Source organism: Cinclus cinclus, chromosome 2 (genome assembly GCF_963662255.1).
Source record: "Cinclus cinclus chromosome 2, bCinCin1.1, whole genome shotgun sequence".
NCBI lineage: Eukaryota > Metazoa > Chordata > Aves > Passeriformes > Cinclidae > Cinclus > Cinclus cinclus.
Genome location: NC_085047.1, coordinates 113,763,562 through 113,778,227, shown reverse-complemented (window position 1 = coordinate 113,778,227; position 14,666 = coordinate 113,763,562).

Below are 14,666 nucleotides of genomic sequence, written 5' to 3'. Positions count from 1 at the left end.
GAAGAGCAAGTACAGTACATTGTGAAACAGTTCTTTTTCCATGGGGAGCAAAGCACATTCCCAAATTATATTGGTAACAATAAACCCCTGAAATAATACAGTACATCTCTCTCCAGTGAACGGTGTCGTTCTGTGTTCTTCAGAGCTGGGTGGAATAGAACTGCACAGAACAAAGGTTTCAAGTTTCCCTTTTTTGATGCTCGCAGACCTGAGCTAAAAAATAATTAATTTCTCCACATCCGCAAAGAATTTTGGCGGTTTTGCTGTTGGTAGAACACAATAATTATCAGTGAAAAAAGAGCCCGTTTTCGTAAAGAAACTAATGTGTGAGAAGACAGGCAGTACAGAGGAGGACATCTCCTCAGAGGAAGGACAGGAAGCTGATTTGTTTTATTTTTTAATGTAATGTGGGGCACAAACCTTAACTCTCCTCCCTGAGGATGTGAACATACTCCTGCTATGTGCAGTGGGAATTACAGGCCAAGTCCCGCTGGTTTCCAGATGGGTTAGAAAGCTCTGGGGCTCCCTAGTCTGGGGATTTTCTCTTTTTGGTACACACAGATGATGAATATTTCTCCAAGGCTGTGATGGTGTGGGTCTCATAATGCAGAACCACCTCAGGCCCTACATCTACCACTACAGATGGTTAAAGGCTCCCCTCTCCCTCCAGTGCTGGTTGGATGGATGGACGGATGGACGGATGGATGGATGGACGGATGGATGATGGATGGATGGATGGATGGATGGATGGATGGATGGATGGATGGATGATGGATGATGGATGGATGGATGGATGATGGATGGATGGATGGATGGATGATGGATGGATGGATGGATGGATGGATGGATGATGGATGGATGGATGGATGGATGGATGGATGGATGATGGAGGATGGATGGATGGATGGATGGATGATGGATGGATGGATGGATGGATGATGGATGGATGGATGGATGATGGATGGATGGATGGATGGATGGATGGATGGATGGATGATGGAGGATGGATGGATGGATGGATGGATGGATGGATGGATGATGGATGGATGATGGATGGATGGATGGATGATGGATGGATGGATGGATGGATGGATGATGGATGGATGGATGGATGATGGATGATGGATGGATGATGGATGGATGGATGATGGATGGATGATGGATGGATGGATGGATGATGGATGGATGGATGGATGGATGGATGATGGATGATGGATGGATGATGGATGGATGATGGATGGATGGATGGATGGATGATGGATGGATGGATGGATGGATGGATGGATGGATGGATGATGGATGGATGGATGGATGATGGATGATGGATGGATGATGGATGGATGATGGATGGATGGATGATGGATGGATGGATGATGCATGGATGATGGATGGATGGATGGATGGATGGATGGATGTTGTCCTGGTAATGCAGCATTACAGCTAAAGAAGATTTTCCAGATTTTCCATTCAAGCCCACCCCAGTTCAGCAGCTTTTGTTACTGAACTACGATGACCAACCTACAGCTTTCACAGTCTCCATTAAGAGGTTTCAGTTAATGATTTTTGGACTCTTCTCTGCAAAATACAACTAACTATGTACAAAAATAAACTCATAATAATTGTTTACTTTGAAAATTCTAGGTTTTTTTTTTGAATTTCAATAACCTGAAACATGATGGGGAGGCAGAGGAAGGCTGACCTGCCCTAAGTCCCAATGATGTGCTGTGGGTTAAGTTTGGCTGAGGATTAACCTCAAGAGAAAAATGAAAATTCCAATTCACTAATGCACACTGGCAGGTTCCATGCAACTACGTGGATGGAGCTGGGCCTGCCCCATCTCTTTACCAGTTCCTGGTGTCATGCAGAATAAATTCTTGCATTGCCACTGAACAAATACTACTCTAGGGATGGAGGTGCTGAATGGTGTTTCCTCCTAAAATTTCTAGCCCTCCTACAGGGATACTAGGAATGGGAGCAGAAGACAAGAGGAATATTTCTATTTTTTTCTCAAATTTTCACTTGTCTGCAGCTGACCCCATTGTCTGTAAGAAGGGCAGAAAATACGTTGAGGAAGGGAAATATTATTCAGTGAGGTTATTTTGTTTTTCAGATGCTAAGCTTTGCTCAGAAATACAGACAGAAAACCCCATGAAAATCATCTAAGTCACAAAGAATTTCATCACATTCCAAGGGCTCTGCCTCTTGAATGTGCTGAAGGGCACAGCCTGCCTATGGAAAAATTAGTATGGACTCATGTAATTAAAGATTATATCATTCCACATACAGAGGGGAATGTAATTTTAAATACATACCACTAGAGCTTCACTCTGACATCTCCTAAGGTTTGGGGCCTTGGCTTCAGAGTCTTACCATTTTTATAATAATTTAGGGATGCCGTTTTACTTACAAATATATGTGTGACTAAATATATTTTTAATAAACATATATATATATATATACACATTCTTATAGTATATATGTATGTGTGTGTGTGTGTGTGTGTATCTGTGGGTCCTGCCACAGTGCATCTGAAAAATAAAACCTGTGAGAAGCAGTTCTGCTGCTGTGACAGTCATGCTTCCACCAGTGGTGCCTCCTTGCAAGGGGACCTGCTCCTGTCCTGGATTTTCTGTCAGATATTAGGATTCTCTGTGGAACACATCTCGTGCTTGCTCAGCAAATCCCTTTATTTTTTTTCTCTGGGAAGCTGCTCATAGGTGCTCCATCACTCTGACACTTTTCCTCCAAGATAATGATGGAGCAAACAAGCACAGTAGCTGACTCAGGAGGAAGGTGTGAGGCTGCAAATTGGCTGAGCACAGAAGCTACTGTTTCTTTATTTATTTTTTAAAATCCACACAATATAACAATCTTTTATTATTATTATTATTATTATTATTATTATTATTATTATTATTATCAACAAATTTTTCCAAGCTTAGAAATTACAACTGCTGACCAAAGGATAGTATCGCATCCAACAAACAGCAAACAGCAGTTACTGAAAGGATGGCAGCAAAGATGGAAGAAAATAAGTATTTTAAAGGTGGGTAAGATGGCTGGGAAACTCCCAGTAACTGAGTGATCATACATGTCTGAATGTAATGAGACAAGGAGGAAAGGGCTGAGTGGACTTTGAGAAATTTGCTTCACTACATGCAGAAAATTTCATAGACAAGTCAATAGAAAAGCTAAATATTTAGAGAGTGGTCCCATAAATGTGAATACATATTTTTTGTTTTATTTTTGTACCATAGGTAAATTTGTTAATACATTTCATATTGCGAAGTGACACAGCTTTATGTCTGCTCATTTTTACCTTCTCACTCTGATATTATCTGTGACAACTTGAATACAAGCTTGCTGTCTCATTTTCAGAATGGAAGTAAAGTCAGAATGTTCAACAAGTCACCATACTTCAAATTTTCCCCAGGGTCATATTCTCTCCTCTCTGCCTCAGAGAGCTTGTCAACTTCCAAAAAAACTCATTACTTTTACTTGGCAACTGATATTTCTTTCATCACATTAATAGTTTTACTTTCTTTTGAACAAAGAGACTGGTGTGGTTTGTATTATATGACTGCAAATAGTTAATTATCATCTCATTAAGACCTGGCATGGTTTATGGCATTGTGGTGTACTTTGTTCACATGTCCCTTGATTTTTCTAATTTTCTTGTAGCTACTAAAATATGTCTTAGTCACTGTGTAAGAAATGAAAAAAAAAAAATACCTTTCAATAACCTCCACCACATCAATGCAGCTTTAGTAGCTTAGTGGTACAGAGAAAATTAAAAGAAACATAATTCCAGTGCTACTGCTCAAGTAACTCTACAGGGCAACATTTCCAGAAGCACTTCAACACTTGAATTCAAGATAATTTTTGTATAAATAAAGTTTTAAGTGGTCCCAAAAGAGAGAAAAAAATGAATCATTTGAATCTAAGCCTTTTCAGATAAATCACTCATTTTGGAGATGGAACAGCAATCCAAGACATTTCCCCAGAAAGCTTAATCACATCTATGATCTTAAAATCAGAGAACAGCCTGGTTTGGAAGGGACCTTAAAGACCATCCAGTTCCAAACCACACTTTCCACTATCCCAGGTTTCTCCAAGCCCCATCCAACCTGACCTTGGGCACTTCCAGGGGATCCAGGGGCAGCCACAGCTTCTCTGGGCAATGTGTGCCAGGAGACCAAAGCAAACTGTGACTCTAAATGTCCTAAACAGGAAGTTTTATCCTTACAGCTGCCCCTAAACTGGGATCTAACCAGCTCTCAGTGTCAGCACAGGTTACAGAGTCTTGCATACCTCCCCAGAGACACAGAATAATGCAAGTGAGGAGGGACCTCAGAGGTTCCTGCTCCAACCTACACCCCCACCAGTCAAGTCCAGCATCAAGATCAGATCAGGCTGCTCAGGATCTGGTCCAGCTGAGTGTCAAATCTTATCTTGCAGGGTAGTCAGGAGTGTTCAGACTAATATATTGCTCCCCTGTCCTGAAGCCTGCTGCCTCTGGTGCCAGCTTTCAGCATAAATACTGTGGTGGCAAAGCTCCATTTTGGAACAGAAGTAAACAGCTTTTACTGGACTTGAAACCTGGGCTGCAGCACTGACTTTCATTGACTAAAGTGTCACACCAGAAAAGCTTTTTCCAACGGTGTTACCAGACAGGAAACAATTATTTTAGGCAAAAAAACCCCCTCAGAATTCCCCACACAGTAGTGATTAAAACATATTGGCAAAACTAAGCACAGATAAGGTCAAAAGCAAAGCTTCTGTTGACTGCAATTAATCACCAGAAGAGCCTTCCATCCCAATTCTACCTCTACTGACATAAAAGACAAAATTCTTGTTGTCCTCAGTGACCCAGCATCAAACCTTTCAAAAGCCACTTGGGTGCAGGGGTGGGGAGCTCTGTTCTTTCACGACTCTATATGTATTTTTAATTTCACATTGGAGCAGCTTTTTATGGCTGAAATAAAAATCCCTGGAAAATAAGTTTTTTCACAGAATTGCTGACAGACTGTTAAGTAGAGTGCCACAGCACTGCTGTAATGATTAGTTGAACAGGCTGATTACAGTGGGCTCCTGTGCTGTCAGCAATGGCAAAAACTCATTTGATTTTCAATACGCCAACCCCTCTTGAATCAATATTTTGTATTATGTATTCCATTTGAAGTACTTGCATAAAGACTACGGTAGTATTTTACCTTAATATTTTACTTTTAGAGCTCATGTAGCATAATTAGGCACATTTTATGTAGGTTTGGCATGCAGTTTAACCATAGGCAGAATTTACCTGTTTGCTTTGCAGAGAGACTTGCAGTCTGTGCATGTTGGCATGTGTGAGAATGCACATCTCTCAGCTAGCTGACCTGTGATTTTGTGTGCCTTTTCCTCCTGGATGCCTGTCCAGAGACACCTTTAAGAGGAATAATTTTCAGAATATATTGAGCGTTGCCCACAGGGGCCTGGAAGCACAGAGATATTCAAACTCAGCAGTCATTTTTTAAAGGTTAGGTCGTATCACAGATCTCTTGTTGTGCATCTCCCTGTGTGGAGTCTGCATGGAAGACAGACACAAAAAGCTGAAACCTGTCCAATCTCTTCAAATTTAAAGATGCTCCTTTCAATCAGCAGCACCGTGGTCCACGCAACGCTGGCTGTTTAATGTCACCCAGGTAACACAAAAATAACCATCACCTTGGAAGTGGAGAGTCCTGGGGGTACTCTTAAACACAAAGTAACTCTGTTTCCTTCTTAAATTACTGATTTCAGCACAGGTAAATGGGCCCTGAGCCAATATGAGAAAACTTGCCCCAAAAGGAGCCAAGCCACAGAAAAAGAGGTCCCTGTTGCACCCTGTCACCTGAACTTTCCATTGTCTGGGGACAAATAATTTCCTGTTGGGCAACCTCATCCATGAAAGGCCTTTGGTGAGCTGGGGATCTTCACTCTGAGGCCGGAGAGAAACTCAAAAGTCTGAGCAGACATTTTGAGACCAGCACTGGAAAATCCTCTGAGCCAAGTGCAAAGTGTGGCTCATGCAGAAGTAATTCCAGGGTCAGCACTCAATGAAAGCTACCTGTAAGTGAAACAAGGAGCTGCTGTGAGAGCAGAGGGGGTTTTGCCTGGAGAAAATGTGATTCAGGGGAGACTTTATTGCTCTCTGCCTGAAAGGAGATTGGAGCCAGGCTGGGGTGTGGCTCTGCTCCCAGGGAACAAGGGACAGGACAAGAGGAAAAGGCTGCAGGCTGCACTTGAGATTCAGGTTGGACATCAGGAGGAATTTCCCCACGGAAAATGTTGTTAAGCATTGGCAGGGGCTGCCCAGGGAGGTTTGGAGTGCCCATCCCTGGAGGTGTCCAAGACCTGGACGACTCAGGCACTCAGGGCTGGGTGACAAGATGGGGATCAGGCACAGCTTGGACTCAATGATCCCAGAGGTCTCTTCCCACCTCAGTGATTCTGGGACCTGAAAGGCTCCCACAGATTCAGAAATTTAAGTCTGGCACCACTGTCTGGCTGAGATTTACCCAAGTGTAACCTATCTGTATGTATCCCACCTGTCCAGGCAGGAAGGCAGCCTTCCCATTTGTGTGGGTTTTTTTTTTTTTTTTTTTGGTTTGGTTTTTTTTTGTTTTTTTTTTTAATTTTGTTTTTTTTGTTGTTGTTGTTTATTTTCTTTTTCAAGACACTGACAATGCACCAGGTAAAGCAGTCAGGGCAGCTGAGTTCACTGCTGTCCTATGGATTTTGCTGAAAGCATTAAGCTCCAGGACAGTGAATAAGTTTTTAAGGAGAAGCATTTCTGTAGGAGCCACACAGAGGCTCACTAACATATACGAATTTTTATTTAGAGGAAACAGCATTAAATTTATGAATATCACCCCAGAGTGCAGTATCTAAATACCTTATTTGCAAGAAACTCTTTGGCTGAATAAAACCCTGGCTTCAGTGGGAGTTTTGCCACTGACTTCAATAGGGGAGGATTTTACTGGGTTTATCTCCTGGGAAGGAAAGAAGAAAGGAAAATCCAAGAACATAAGCCAGCTAAATAGTGATTACCTAAAAACACAGAGAAAAAAAACCAACTTGGCAAAAATCAAAGAAAATTTCTGCATTACCAAAGGGACTGAAAACTGTTAAAGCAAATTCTAGTGCCTGCTCATTTCTACAAGGATCAGCTTACAGTTTTCTCAAGGCAGTGATTAAACAAACTGCAGTTTGCCTTAAGTTTACTTGGCTGATGATAAACATATGATGGTGTAAGTGAGCATGGAGAAATGCAGAGCAGTGAAAACAATAAAAAGGAATCATTCTCACCAGCAAAGGACAAGACTCAAAATCACACTCAGGCATATGAGCAGAAACATTCTGGCTTCCATGGCTTCACCATGTGCTTAAAACATGGAGAAGTGATGTTTCTGGACAGAAAAGATTTCTTAAATCAGGACCTAAATCATCCTGAATACATCCCTTTCAATCGTAACACCTGGTCTCTGCTTTCTCCCAGCTGCATGTCAAGGCAAAGTCAGTTCTGGGGCTTTTTTGGAAGTTCTTTCATTGCTTTCAGATTTGACTGGAAAGGAAGAAAAGTTCATCTGAGATTGGGCTGAGTAACCATCTGAGAGTGCTAAAGGGGCACTGAAATCTCTAATCTGCTACAAAACATGAAGTCACAAGTCAGGCTGGAGTTTTCTGAATAGGGGCAAATGGATTGAGAATTTGAAATACAACGGAAATGTTTTCTAAGTTCTGTACATAGAAACAAACCAGCCTGTCACAGGAGTTCCCATCCCTGAGTCACAAAAAACCAGCATGGCAAGAACTTGGAGAAACTACAAGGAAAAGACATTTTTACAGGTGCTTTTCAGGATTGTCCAGGAGAACCTGTAACAAGAAATAATCAAGAAGATGTGACCTATGACTTCTGCTGTTATAGACTGAAGAAACCCACAGGGTCTGAGAGGGGCTTACAAGGCTACCTTTGGGATTTAATTCAGGACTTTACCCTGTTGCAATCACAGCAACCTAATGGTTTCTATGCTGCTAATTGCGTGCCTTTTGTGGTTTGTCTTTGCCTTATCATCTTGTGTGAGCAACAAAAGGTTGTGTCTGTTGGAGCTGGCACCCCTTGAGGTCCTGGTGTATTTAATGTGTCAATGTCTATGACTAAGGCCGTGCAGGACAGCACCTGTTAGTGAGGTGACCAGTGCCAGGATCATCTCCACGCCCAGCTCCCTCCCTGGTCCTTACACCCTCACTGCTCCCTGACATTCTCATCTGTGAGTTTTCTCCACACTCCTTGCAGCAAGAAACTTTCTTGGTGCGGAAAAAATCCCCTAAGATTCTTAGATGGCTTTTAGGAAAAAAAAAACATCAGTTCTCACGGTTTTAGATGAACCCTTAAGAAATAGCAGCAACCTCACAGAGAAATAATTTGGTTCTACAGATTATGCACTGGGTAATTCTCAGAAATGTTGCGACAGTAAATCAATATTAAACTCTGAGAGATATATTCTCAGCTCATTATGTAGTGCTTTAGTTCCTATGTTTGTATTAATTTGAAGGACAGCTACCCAGGTCTAGTCCCATGCAGGGAGTTGTAGATAAGTTGACAAAATGTGCATTTTTCTCCTGGTTACAAATAAAGATTATCCAAAAGCCTGCACAGATGATCTAAATGAATACAGAACAGCAAAATATTTTGTAATCTCTCCAGTTCTGTTCTCACAAGATTGTCAGAGCTTTAACAGGAAAATAAGATGAACTGGTGTAAATTTATCAATATGGGACGGGTAATTAGAAACTCACCATGCTCTCACTGTGACATCCCCAGATCTGGGCACAGAGGGGAATAACCAAATAGCCTTGGCTCTGGGAATTTGACTTAAAAGGTCCCACTAGAGGAACTGCACTGCAGGTTCAAGGCCATGACTCTCCGTGCCTCATTCCCAGAAGTTAAGGGCACCAGCCCCAGCTCTGTCACTGTCCAGCCACTGCATGGTAGGAGTGTTGATGGAAAAGGCACATCCTTTCTCTTCCCATGCACAGGCCCTGCTCTCTCTCTGAACAGTTTGAAAAATAAGAGCTTTGTATGATGTATGTCAGGGAAACCACTGTTTATTAAAAGAGAGAAAAAAGCAGCAAGCAAGGAAAAGCCTCCATCTCCTCCAAAACACCACCTACCACTCCTGTGGAGAGAAAAAAAAATAATTCAAAATGACAGGAAAACCATGACACAATGCAGCATTTCAGGAATATTCTGCATGCTGCCAGGGAAGATGTGTGAGTAGCTGAAATGGAACGTTAAAAATGATAAGTTGCATGCTGAGGTCAGGGTTGCAGAGGATCAGACTCTCCTTGCATTGTGTTATGAACCACACTTGCCAAGGCTTAGGCAAAGGCTGACTTGGGGGCTCACCATCCCAGAGCTGAGCACAAGGGAGGGTGGAAAGGTGTTCAAGATGTTCTGTCCTGTGTCATCCAGAGGGTGAGCACTCAGAATCACAGAATGTTGGAAAACATCTCCCAGCCCATGGAGTCTCAGCTGTGCCCCACAGCCACCTTGTCCCCAGCCCGGAGCACTGAGTGCCACATCCAGGTGACACCTCCAGGGATGGGCACTGCAAACCTCCCTGGGCAGCTCTTGCCAAGGCCTGAGCACCCTTTCCATGGGGAAATTCCTGCTGCTGTCCCAGCTCAGCCTGCCCTGGCCCAGCCTGAGGCCGTTCCCTCTGCTCCTGACCCTGTTCCCTGGAGCAGAGCCCGACCCCCCCTCCCTGCCCCTCCTGTCAGGGAGTTGTGCAGAGCCACAAGGTCCCCCCTGAGCCTCCTTTTCTCCAGGCTCAGCCCCTTTCCCAGCTCCCTCAGCCCCTCCTGGGGCTCCAGCCCCTTCCCCAGCTCTGTTGCCCTCTCTAGACATGCTCCAGCCCCTCAATGTCCTTCTCACCTCATCCACCCCAACCTCCAGCTCAGCCTCTGCAGGCAAGGTTCCTCACCCACCATCTCAAAGGACCAAAAGAAAGCCAAAATCCTACGTGCCTCTAACTTACCCAGAGTTAAATGTGCTCCTAAAGTTGTCTTGCTTTGGCACAAGTCCTTTGCTCACAAGGAATACACAAACCCCCAGAGCAGAGCCGTGCTGGAGTGGAGGATATTTGCTCACAAAATCACATTAATATCCACGGAACCGGAGCGCTTAATTCCCCACACATCACTTTGAAAATGCAGCCTCAGAGCAGCCTTCAGTAGAGGATGGGGGTGGGGAAGCGGAGGCTTAGCCCGAGGAACTGCTTAAATTAAACTTCTCCTAAAGCTTCCTGGCTTTAACAGGACTGCAGGCCTTCCCTATCTCCTGTAGCTTGCAGCAACTCCAATGATCGCATGTGCAAAACCCTTGTCCTCAAACCAGGGAGAAATCCTCCCCTTGCATCCGTGAGGATGCAGAGAATGTTCCTGGTGGGCTGAGCTGCTGTGTCTTTACCCAGAGGGGGTTAGCAGCCTTGAGCCTGCAGAAAACTTTCCAGTTTTTCTTTATGCATTTTTAATCAATTCTAAGCTACTTACAAATATGTGCAATTACTTTCTGCACTTTGCTTTGTAATAAGATTTAATGACTGTTTTGTAATCCTCTTGGTGAGCGCTGATAATCAAACACTATGATTTAAATTTTAGATTTAACCAAGCAGTTTTCTACAAAATTAGGAGAAGTATATTTTTCATCTTTTACTGGAAGTTGGGAATCTTTCAGCTTTCTTATACACAGTCATAAAATAAAACGCAGGATTGTGGTTTTTAATGTCTTTTTCAAACGTGTGCCAGAACATCCCAGACCTTGCTTGGTTTTTTTTTGAATTTTCTTTTTCTGTGAAAATGTTTTATCTCTTACAAATTTATGGTCCTATTTTCAGCATTCTTGGGCACCTATTAAAGTGGATGAGTCGTAAAATTATGTATACTTACCATACATATGTGAAATAACTGTTTCTGTATATTGGCACACCCATAAAAAGGTGGGCTTTTTTCATAAAACTCCTTGGAACTTTTTTAAGTGAATTTAGTGTTCGTGGAAAGAACAGGCTGATGTGATGGCAGCAACTCAAGCAATGAGTCCACTAACCCAACAGAGCTTTTTCTTCTCATTAGAAAATACAGGATGCTTGAAAAAAGGACAAAAGGCTTGAGGGTCACAGCAGTGTCCAGGCTGTGAGGGTCAGCAGAGACCTCAGGGAAGAAGATGTAATACTGAAAACAACCATCAAAGCCCTGGTGAATGATGGCAGCCTCTGGGGGGAATTTTAGCCAGCAGCTCCTGGCTCTGCCCCCACATTGTCACTCCACTGAGGCAATAATGCAGGACTGAATGCAGCAGAGAATTGCACCTCCTTTCTTGCCCCACACAAGCAGGTAAAGCAGCTCCTCTGCAATGTATGCCAAATGAGCTTTACTCCATGAGCTAGCACGTTTTCCATATCCATCTTCAGTAGCAAGAGCTGTGATGGGGCAACAGGAGGACCCACAGCTGGGTAGGTGTTGGTCGGGTCTTGCAGTGTCCTAGCAGGATCACCTGGACTGTGACAGGGCTTGGGAAGGTCAGCTCAGGGCTCTGCCCCATCCTTTCTGCAGGGCTCAGCTTGACTCATTGTGCTGAAGTGAGAAACAGAGTTTTAGGTTCAGAAATCTGATTAAAATAAGTTATTTGTGGTTATTTTTCTTTTTTTTTTGGCAGAGTAAGCATATCCAAAATCTAAGAAGGCATCAACAACAGCTCTCTAAACCACCATTTTCCTTCTCTATGAAAGAAAATAATTATCTTGTGCAACAGGAATAATTCAAGTTCACCACCACCTTGTGAACCACCCCCGATGCAGCAGAGCTGTCTCGAATTTTTTCCTGCTGCATCTGCAGGCAGTTTTCCAAGTTTATATGCAGGAATCCCAAATCCCTCTGCTCTAGAACTGATAATCCCTTGCCATTACCCCCAGATGGAAAGGCAAAAAACTACTGACTGACTTGTGCCTGCAGCTGACTCCTCATCTGAGCCAGGACAGGAGTGCAGAAGGATTCTAAGCAATGGAAAATCTTCAGTGGAAACTTTATGAACAGTGAAGTTTTAGGAGAAAGCTTAGGGGGATTTAGTATTTCAATTATGGGTGAGTGAAACTTCTTAAAAGGTGATAGCTGTGCACTGTTCACAGGTATTTCTGTGTGCACCAGAGTTTTGTGGGAGGACTTTTAAGAGGAAAAGGATCTGAGAAGCCTATTTTTCTGCTGAATATGGGTTTGCTAAAAGAAACTATGTAGGATGTTCTTAACCCCAGCCTTGCAACCAAAAACATGCAGAGAAAACAAAGGTCTCAAACCTTCCAGTGGCACAGGTTACTGACATTTCAGTTTTACTACACGGTGTTGCAGACAGGTCTTACCATGTTCCTGACAGTCATCCCAGGTTTTCTGCCAAATCAGGACAAACAGTGTCTTAAATCAAATCTGCTTTAAATGGGAATAAATTAATGCAACAAATCTGTATTCTCTTAATGGCTTTCTTTAAGCACTTGTGAAGCTAAAGTCACTCGTAGTCCCAGCAGCAAAGTTCCCCAGCTCTGCAGCCACCCAGGATCTTCACTATATCCCAGGTCTCCTATTTCACCTCACATTTCCATTTCCACACTCAACCACCTCCCTAATCTAGAGAACTCAAAATATGAACCCTAAAAACAAAACAAACAAATAAACAAAAAAAAAAAAACCACTCACAAAAATTTATGCAAAAAAATCCCCAAACAATTAACCCCAAAATTGTAGAGTTCCAGAAGGAAATTAAAAGTTCATTCCATCTACTTCCTCATGCCAGTGCTAGATCAGCTCAATCTGTATAATTCTGATTGGCATCAGTTTGACCTTTTACATCTTGGTGCTCCTTCCCTGCAAAGGTGATGATTTTCCATTTCCTCAAGCTTTCATTATTTAGCACAAAATGCCTTAGGAGCAGAGCTGCTCTCCCACTCCTCATTTACACAGCAAGCAGTATCCTGGAACAATCCTGGTCTAAACTTCTGGGGGCTGCAGGAATAATAATAACAGGCAATATTTTTAACTCTAGCAGTTTGCACTATTTCAATTATTCATGGTAGTTAAAAAACTAACATTTGCCAATACCAGCACATGACAATGCTCCTTACTGTGAAAGGCTTTTAGACCTCATTGCAGGGCTGAATTTTGATTCCCATACTCACAGACATGGGTCCAAGATGAGGCCAGTTAGCGTTATTCAGGCTTTTTAGCACCCTCAAGGACCCTGATGTCTACCAATCTTGGTTTAAAAGACAATTGCCTGCTAAGAAAGGCGGGAGCCTCTCTTGAAATGGAAAATGTAAGTCCCCTGCCTCCAAATTATTATAATTTTGAAATTAAGGATCTCTCAGGCAAAGATATAGGAATAGGAATAACAGCTCGTTACTAGGAAAAGTAAAATAAAAATACAGTAATACAAAAAAACCCAAAAGCACTGACAGAATCAGAATCTAACCTGATATCCTGTGAGTCAGGGTGTTGATAGCAGTCCCATTAAATGGGGGCTACAATCCTCCTGGAGTGACAGACGTGGTTCAGTTGAAGCAGTGGTCCTGTAGAAGGGTGCAGTTTTCCTCTGAAGCTCCAGTGATGACGTAAAAGGGTCAGGCTTTCCTTTGGAATCCAGTAGAAAAATGCTGCTCTGCTGTTCCAAATCTCAGTTTTTATCTAGGTAGGAAATTCTTGGCTTCCTCCCCCTGGGTGGAACATCTCCCAGTGGGATGATGTCATTTGATCAGTCATGCAGTGGGACTCAATGGCCCATCAACAGAAGATATCTCCATGGAGAGAGGATGGGTGTGGAAGAGCTAAAGAAAACTGCCCCACCTGATTCTAACTGCTGGCCCATTAACAGAAGATATCCCACCCAAAGATAAAGAACACTGGTTTTTAACAGCTGGCCCTTTAACAGAAGATATCCCCCAGAGACATGAGGGCTGGGTCATGGAAGAGATAAAGAACACTGCTGCACCTGGTTCTAACAGGCAGTGATAGAATACATACTGCTGGGTACATATTGCATTGCAACCTAAGACACTGCCCTTGAAAGCCGATAATTTATAGAGTAGCTGAATCTGGTCCATATTGAACAGTTATACCCAACACCCTCAAATGTTCTTCTAACACAAAGGCTCTTAAATCAGTTTTTCCGACATTTTATCTACATCATTTCTGCCATTAGGGAAAAAATAGTAAAAGAGGGTAAAATCTGGGGAAACGTGAATGTGAACATGCATCGTCCTTCCAATGGGACATGCTCATTATCAAGTGAAACATTGTAGGGATATCTGATTTCAAGTTTTTCAGTGAGTAGAGATGTTTGGAAAGATACTTTATCTGTAATATGAGGGAAAGAAGAGACACAGCAAGCTTCCAATACTTGAATTAGCTTTGAGTGACTGTTCAGTGTACCTCCCTTTGATTGAAAGTTAAATGTTAAGAAATGGGAACATAATATTACAAAATTCAGCAGTTTGATTGCTTCTGCTGTTTTAATTTTGCTCGCTAGGACTGTACTTGATTAGTTTTCAGGGGCATTTGATAAACATACAAGTTAAAGCTACAAGAATAGGGTAACAAGGAAA